This window comes from Echinops telfairi, unplaced genomic scaffold (assembly GCF_000313985.2).
Source record: "Echinops telfairi isolate 266 unplaced genomic scaffold, ASM31398v2 ScPeMD7_7473;HRSCAF=8511, whole genome shotgun sequence".
Taxonomy (NCBI): Eukaryota; Metazoa; Chordata; class Mammalia; order Afrosoricida; family Tenrecidae; genus Echinops; species Echinops telfairi.
The window spans coordinates 10,056,593-10,064,971 of NW_022111377.1; positions in this window are offsets into that span (position 1 = coordinate 10,056,593).

Here is an 8,379-nt window from a genome sequence, read left to right on the forward strand (position 1 = left end):
ATGTGCTTTACACAATTGATGTATGTATGGATTGTGATAAGAGTTGTATGAGCCCCTAATAAAATGATTTAAAAATAGAATGATGACCATTTTCCCCTTATTTAATTTTTTGGTCCAACGCTAGCATAGTGGTGATAAGTAGTAGCAGCTCAGTGAATAGTTGTTGAATAATTGTAGCCACTATGACTTTGTGGATATGGAAAAATAGGCTTCAGTGCATATTACTGACTAGCTCTAACCCTGAAAGTGTTCTCATACCTCTACTTATCATTCTCCCATGTAATGGCAACCAGCTGAGAAAGAAGACAGAATTATGGCAGTAAGAAATGGTAGCCTGGCTAACATATGGTCTTGGATACACTGCTATGTGGTTGTAATATCAGTATTAGTGACACTTTTTGTTCTTCATGGTTTAATTGCAGGAAGATAATAAGGTAGTAGACATAAATATTAACTAGTGGAGTTATTTGAGTGTTCTATATTATTTAAGGTAGATTTTAAAAATGTGAAGCCCTTCCATATTAGCATATGGCTTTATTATTTTCTTACTCTGGAATCTAATCTCCTTACATATAACAAAAATCTGTTACAAATAATTTTTGAGCAAAAGAGTCTCATTAGTCTATAAATTTACATCTAATCTTGAAAATAATATATGCCTCCTGCAGACAGAAAAGATGTTCCTTTTCACACTGGAATAGTTACTTTGGATTATGATTTTTGACGTCATTTTTTTTCAACTAAAATGTTTTCATTTTCTTTCGTTGGAGCAAGGCAAGCTTTATTTTTAGGTTTGAAGATTTAATTCCAACAGGAGGATATGTTTAGAACTGTACTGGCTTTCTGAAAACATTGAGTTTCATCTTATTATGAAAAGCGTAAACAGGTTATAGCTCAGAAACAGGTGCTAGAAAACTCGTCTTTTTGAACTTCATAGGGATGTCTTCCAGCAGTGCCAGCAGACTGTTCCAATGTGATTTTAAGTAACATGGAATTAAAATCTCACATCGTTACATCTTCCCCCTCATTATGCTTGTTAATTGACAATGCACAGTATAAGCTCCATTCATGTTGATAAGAAAAGCATTCTATTCCTAAATTCAATACTTATCACAGTTAACCACATATCTAACTAAATAAAGGAGATCCTCAAAATAAAACTTTTATGCAGATTTATTATGCTTTAGTATAATCATGCCTGTTTAAAAAGTTAGCGTTGTTTAATGAGCACCTTCTATATGTCAAGCATTCTCTATGTGGTTAAGAGTATAAGGTGGATAAAACAGGTAAGATTCTAGTTCTTCTAGAGATTACATTCTGGAGGACATAGGAAACAAAGATGCAAACAAGTCTTTCTAGTTAATGAGAACTCTCGGAGGAAACAAGGCTCATTTATTAGATGCTGATATAAAGTAGTATAAATGGGAGAACATGGACTTGTGAGCATGAGAATTTTAATATTATTGTTTCAAAACATTTTAAGGAAAATTGCCAGTTTCATGACATTCCAACTACGAAAAAAGTGTCTTTTAAAAAAGTAAAAACATTGTACTACATAAAATAACATATGGCACCTAAAATTAAAGATAACTCCTTAGTGTTAATCCATATTTAAAGTTCCCTAATTGTTACCTAAATGTCTTTTTTAAAATCTAATTTCATTTATTTAACAAACATTTTATTTTGATTTGAGTGAAGTTACCGAGAAAATTGGTTTTCCATTGAACAATTATTTCATAACATTGATTGCAGTACACACAAGGTAACATCATTAGTCTCACTTTCTTCTAGTACTAGCTGTGCAGTCCAAATAGTATAGGGACTGGGGCCATATATTGCCTGTGGTTGTTATGTCTCTTAAGTCTCTTTTGGTCAAAAGCAGTTCCATGACACAAGAACCCAGCCAGTCATCGTGTTTGTTTCTTTCTCATGGTGTAATTTACTTTATTATAATTCAGTACCTTTATTTTTTGAGAGTTGAAACTTTTCCCCAGTCTTAATTAGATCCTAGTTAAATACATTTAGATAGAGTACATGATATTGTGTACTTGATACAGCATTATGTGAGAAAACACATCCTATTTGGTTGTCCTGTCATCGATGTTTAAAATGGACAATCATTTTAGGGAGATGACAGTCATATCTCTTCTCTGTATATTAAAATTTACCCTCTGAAGAGAAATAATTTTATTTTCTTAAATAATATGTGTGGCATTCTTTGGCACTACATACATGTCCATTTCTGTAAAAATGGCATAGAGCCAGCATCTGATTTGCTCCAATTTTACAAGCTGGAAGGAAGAGACTTACCATCAGCATCAGCCCAAGTCTATGAGACAGTGGTCAGACAAGCCTCTACCCTTCAAGCATTTTGGAAACTCTGAAACCAACAATCTCTATAATGACACTCTCTATTTCACTCTGCAAACTCACAAAAATCAAACTCACTGCCACCAAGTACATTCTGAATTATGGCAACCCTATCAAACAAAGTAGAATTGCCCTTGTGGGTTTCTGAGACTGTAAATCTTTATGGGAATTGAAAGCCTCATCTTTCTCCTGTAGACTGGCTGGTGGTTTTGAACTTCTGGCCTTTCAGTCAGCAGCCCAATCAGGACAGCCTCTTCTCACTCATGCCTGCATATATATCTACATATGTATTTTTGATTCTGAACCTTCAGCCCGAGTCCCAGCTCTAGTCAGGTAAGTGTTACAAAAGTTCTTTACCTTTCCAGATTATGTGTCCAATGCACTAATAAACCTTGCTCCTAAAGAACTCAATTTGGACTCCTTGCATCAGCAAGCCTACCTTCCTAGACAAGTACCTAGAGGCTCACCATTCTACCAGCAAGCCTCTACTCCAAAGACTCAGCTTTCTGATTCCATGGTATGGCTCATGATGGTGTCCAGACTTTGCCCCGGTGCTGTTACCATTTCTTTTTGACTTCCTCTCCCTCCCTGTCCTCTCACTGCTTCTGGGGTAACGGCTGTCTGCCTCCTGGATTGAGAAAGTTTAGTCCAGTGTTCTAAAGTCCAACGGATGTGCTCTACTCCTGGCGTTTCTTCTGTAATGGTAGTAGATCCTCCTTTCTGCCACTGGGATGGTTCATTTTAATTCAACATGATGACAAAATAGACCAATATCCATATTAGAATTCTATACACCTATTTACATCAAGGAACCCTGGTGGATTGGGCATTGGGGTGCTAGCCCCAACGTTAGCCGTTCAAATCCACCAGTTGATTTGTGGGAGAATGATGAATTTGCTCCAGTAATGATTTACAGCCTAGGAAATTCTGTGTAGGGAAATTATGAGCTGGAATTGACTAAATGGCCACCGGTTGGGTTTTATTTTTGTGGTTGTTATTTATTTACATTAGTCCACCCCCACAAGGGTGCCATGTCTCTTATTTACATTACTAGCAAGCTACCCATTCCCTCTGGTGGGTCAGAAGCACCTCATGCATTGCATTGTCATACCAGTCATTTGGTGGACGTTATAAAGACTAGGGCTGAAAGATAAAATTTTTAATGTGATGGTTTTACAATCAATTTGCAATCCTCATTTGAATGCATAAATTCACGAGACTTTGCAAGATGATGATTTCCCCCCAAATTATATTTTTCCGTCTAACTATTAGTTGGCATTCTTATATAAAGTAGAATGTTATCTAATCAATGGCATTAATTGTTACTCTGAAATACATTTCTTAATGGAAAGACAGGTGCTATTAGTTGCCATTGAGCCAATTACAATTAAATATAGAAAAAAATTAAAATCCTTGGAACTGGACTAATAGACAACATCATGATAAATGGAGAAAAGATGGAAGTTCTTAAATATTTCCTTTTTCTTGATCCCACAATCAACGCCCATGGAAGCAATAGTCAAGAAATGAAGCAATATTAATCTGCTTTGAGGCGTAAAGTGCACCTGACCCAAGCCATGGTATTTTCAACTGCCTAATCTACATGTGGACGTTGGGAAGACAGTTGTAGTTATTTGATCATACCCTTTGATTTCGAAGTTTCAAAGTAAATATGATTTAATAGCCAACCACCTGACAGCAATGATTGTTTTCCCTTTTCTCTCTCTTTTAGTGAGAAAGGTGGGAGTGATATTCTTTGGAGTTTACAGGTTTTATTAATTCAGTGTCTCATTTGATAACAATCATCTTCCTCTTGCTACTGATCAACTGGCCCATGAAACCATCTGAGTCTTTTTTATCAGACTCCATTGTGATTCTGGTTAGAAAACATTTTATTAAAGAGGATACAGAAATCACATCTCTAAATGAAAAAAAAGGCAAAATAGACTTCATCAAAATAATTTTCTTACTCTTTGGAAGAAAGTTAAGATAATGAAAAGACAGTGAGCAAATAGACCTGCCTCGAGTAAGCAGTGACTGAGCTAAACAGCCCACTGCCTGATTTTATAAATTAATTTTTATTGGAACATCGCCAAATCCGCTCATTTACTACTGCAAAAACAACAGGGTTTCTTTTGTGTTATAATTGCCAAGTGGAGTTGTTGCAACAGAAACCATGTAGCTTACAAACCCTAAAATTACTCTCTGGGCTTTTACAAGAAAGTTTGTTGACCCCTGGTCTGTATCATAACATCCAAGAATTGAAGTAATAAGATCTTTTTAGTCTGATGTTGTTTCATATGTTCATCTTTTTTATCATTCACCTTATTAGCTGCTGCTTAGAAGCTTAAATGGTGTCTTATATTTTGCCTGTATCTTTTATTATGTAATTTGGTTTAGTCATGTAATTGCATTTGTGAGCATAGAGCAAGCACACGGTATATACTCCACTGGTTTATCTAATGGAAAGCTGTTCATTTGCAGGAGTGATTTTCAACAAAGAATATCAGTAATACAAAGTAGTGAAGTGTTTCAATCCTACATTTCACTGAGGCAACATGTTTGCCTTATTGGAGAGAATAATATCTTTCATCAACTCACAAAGAATTCAGTGTCAACTCACTCAACTATATAAGATAGTTGGAATTAACATCATCATTGGAATTAACATTCTGTGCTGGAAAAGCCTTTGCAGAGAAAAATGATAAGGCCCAATTCTGTGGTTCTCTTGGGCTTTTTCTCAGGTTGACATAGAAAAGGAGATGGTTTTCTAAAAGAATCAAAACCATATGGGAGAGAGTAGTCAAAATTAGCCTATAAATTAGCTCCAAGTAAGAACCTCACTGGGTCTAGATTGAATTTGCTGAAGGAACATTAGCTACCATTGACTTTAAACCACCTGTTTTATGTCCTCCACACAAAGAACTTCATAGGATTTATACATCACCAATTTCACTAGGATTTAATGGGAAGCAATAGTATAGTTGAGAACACTTAGTCTATTGACCCTTCAATGTCTATTGGTTTATGGTTTTTTAAATATTGCTTTGAAAAAGTGACAGCCTAAGACAAGAGCTATTACTTGATAATACTTAGGGTATTTTTTGTTTTGCTTTATTTTTTAATGTGTATTACAATTAATCTTTGGCTCTATGCAAATCACAGTTTAGTTGCAGTTTTTGATAAGTGTAATCTGTGTAGAACCAAAATCTATTAAACAAAATACAATTTCTGTGCAACAAACCAATTATTTCTTGTAGTAGTGTTCATAAATAATGAAGCACTGTGAAATGAATACTTAAGGAAATATAGATGTAGTATAATAATGCAGCATTCACCAAAGTTTATGCAGTTAGCAGGATTTACTATAAGTGTAAATTATTTCAGAATTGACTGCAATGTTCTATAAATTTAATATGTGGATATTTTGGGAAGCAGTTCATTAACAAAACATAACAGGAAAAGCAGTAAATGGTTTCATCTACTTTCTCAAAGTTATACCATTTAGCTTTGCTATACTAAACATTTTTGTAAACAGCCTAATATATTTTGTGTTATTATTTATAAAAAACCATACATGAGTTTTAGACATTTACATATGTATCTATCTATAAGTAGTCTCAATTATAATGTTCTTATATTACAAAACAGATCTTTTTCCTTAAAAAACAAAAAATCCAAACTGTTGGTTTATAAGTTTTAAATCTTAGAAATCCAAAGTAGATCATGGTTTTTCTGCTCTGGGACCACAGCTCCAGGGTTAGTTCCGTTTTGATGAAATCTATCATTGATAAAAGAGAGTTCAAGCTTCTCTAAACCAATTAAAATGTTTTTGCCTCAGGAGGTAAATAAAAGCACATGATAGAACTAAAGTAGAGAGGCGAGTGGTAATCAGTATAGTAGTTCAGTATTGAACAATATTGAACACCATAACAATAACACCTAATAAATCATTCTGAAAGGTACATTGGATATTTTTTTCAAGGACAAATAAAATATACTCATGAGGATCCAAAGGATGCCTGTGTTATTTTTACTGTCCATCTTAGAAAGTATTGACAATTTCTCCTAAAGTAAACTTTAAAATCCTTTAATATATAAAACATTTCTCAAAAGTATTTGAAAACTGTCATGTTATGTTCAGGCTCATTATGAATTGAGGAGACATTGATTTAGAGATTTATGTAAATCTATTTAGAACGTTAACTTTAAAAAAAAATTATTTTATTGGGGCCTCGTACAATTCTTATCACAGTCCATACATCCATCCATTTTGCCAAGCACATACGTACATTTGTTGCCCTCATCATTCTCAAAACATTTGTCTTCTACTTGAGCCCTTAATATCAGTTGCTCATTTTCCCCTTCCCTCCCCATACCCCCTCCCTCATGAACCCTTCATAATTCATAAATTATTATAGTTTTGTCATAAGTTACACTGTCTGACGTCTCCCCCCGCCCTCTTCTCTGCTATCCATCCCCCAGGGAGGAGGCTATACTTAGATTCTTGTCATTGGTTCCCCCCATCTACCCCACATTTCCTTCACCCTCGAGGCATCACCTCTCTTGCCACTCGTCCTGAAGGAGTCCTCTGTTCTGGATTCCCTGTGTTTCCAGTTGCTATCTGTACAATGTACATCCTCTGATCTAGCCAGATTTACAAGGAAGAATTGGGATCATGATAGTGGGGGGGAGGAAGCATTTAAGAACTAGAGGAAAGTTATATGTTTCATCATTGCTACCCTGCACCCTGATGGGCTCGTCTCCTCCCCACAACCCCTCAGCAAGGGGGTGTAGAACCTTAGCTTTAAGAAATTTTGGTTCCATACCTTTATTTTTAAGAAGTATTAGTATATCACAAAAGACTCTTCGTGTTTAATGTATAACATGTATTTTAAAAATATATGTATTTTCGCTTGTTTTCAGACTGAAATAATTCATTTTGAAAACGAAATTAATACTCGTTTCATGTCTGCCTTTTCTTATTGCTTTTTTGGTAAAACTGCTCCAACTATCCTTGGCTGAACAAGAATGATAGTCACAACTAGAAGATAATGACTTTGAGAAGCATGGACAATAGTGGGTTTTAGGAAACACTTGGGATACTCTTTCATTTCTTCATCCATCCTATAGTAATTGAGTCCCTGCTATGCCAGGAGATTTTGTTTCCCTCGAAAATGGCTTTGATAATACAAATAGAACACCCATCCCACCTCCCACCCCCTCCCAGGAAAAAAGGCGCAAAACAAATTCACTGTCGTAAATAGATTGTGACTCATAGCAATTCTACAGAACAGATTATAACCACCCCTCTAGTATTTTTCATATCTCCACAAGAAAGGGGGAGAGGGACCAGATTTCAGCCTGGGCATCAATCCTTGAGGGCAACATACTGGCATGAAGCAGTGAACTAACTGAAAGGTCTATGGGGTGGCCCCAATCCCAGCTATGTCGACTTCCTCCCCAGAAGAATGTACTATAGTGATCAGCACTGAAGACACAGCCTGGAGGAAGTGGCAGGTCTGTGCAGACCACTCGGGATCAAACTAAGAGGGAAAGAGAGAGAGTGAGAGTGGGCTGCATCCTGGCCCACCAAGCCTCCAGTATGGCATTCCTGCTAGGAGCAGCCAATGCATAGAGAGGACCCTAGGGCTGGCCCCACCACAAAACAGGATGCTCACTCACTGACTCACAACAAGACAGGGGACAGCACTGGAGACAGTATGGGAATTATGCCTGGTCTGACCGGCCCACAGGTGAAACAAGAAGGGAGCACAACAGAGCAGCAAGGGGAGCAAAGCAAGAGAGTCCCTGAGGAAGCCTGAAAATAGACTTCAGAATTGGTGGGCAGGGTTTGGCACTTTACCAGACCCTAATCGAAAACATTCATAAGGGTCAGCAGACAGACCTGGAACTATTTATAGGCTTTTGTGCCTGCCTGCCTGCCTGCCTGCCTCTCTCCCTCCCTTCCTTCCTTCCTTCCTTCCTTCCTTCCTTCCTTCCTTCCTT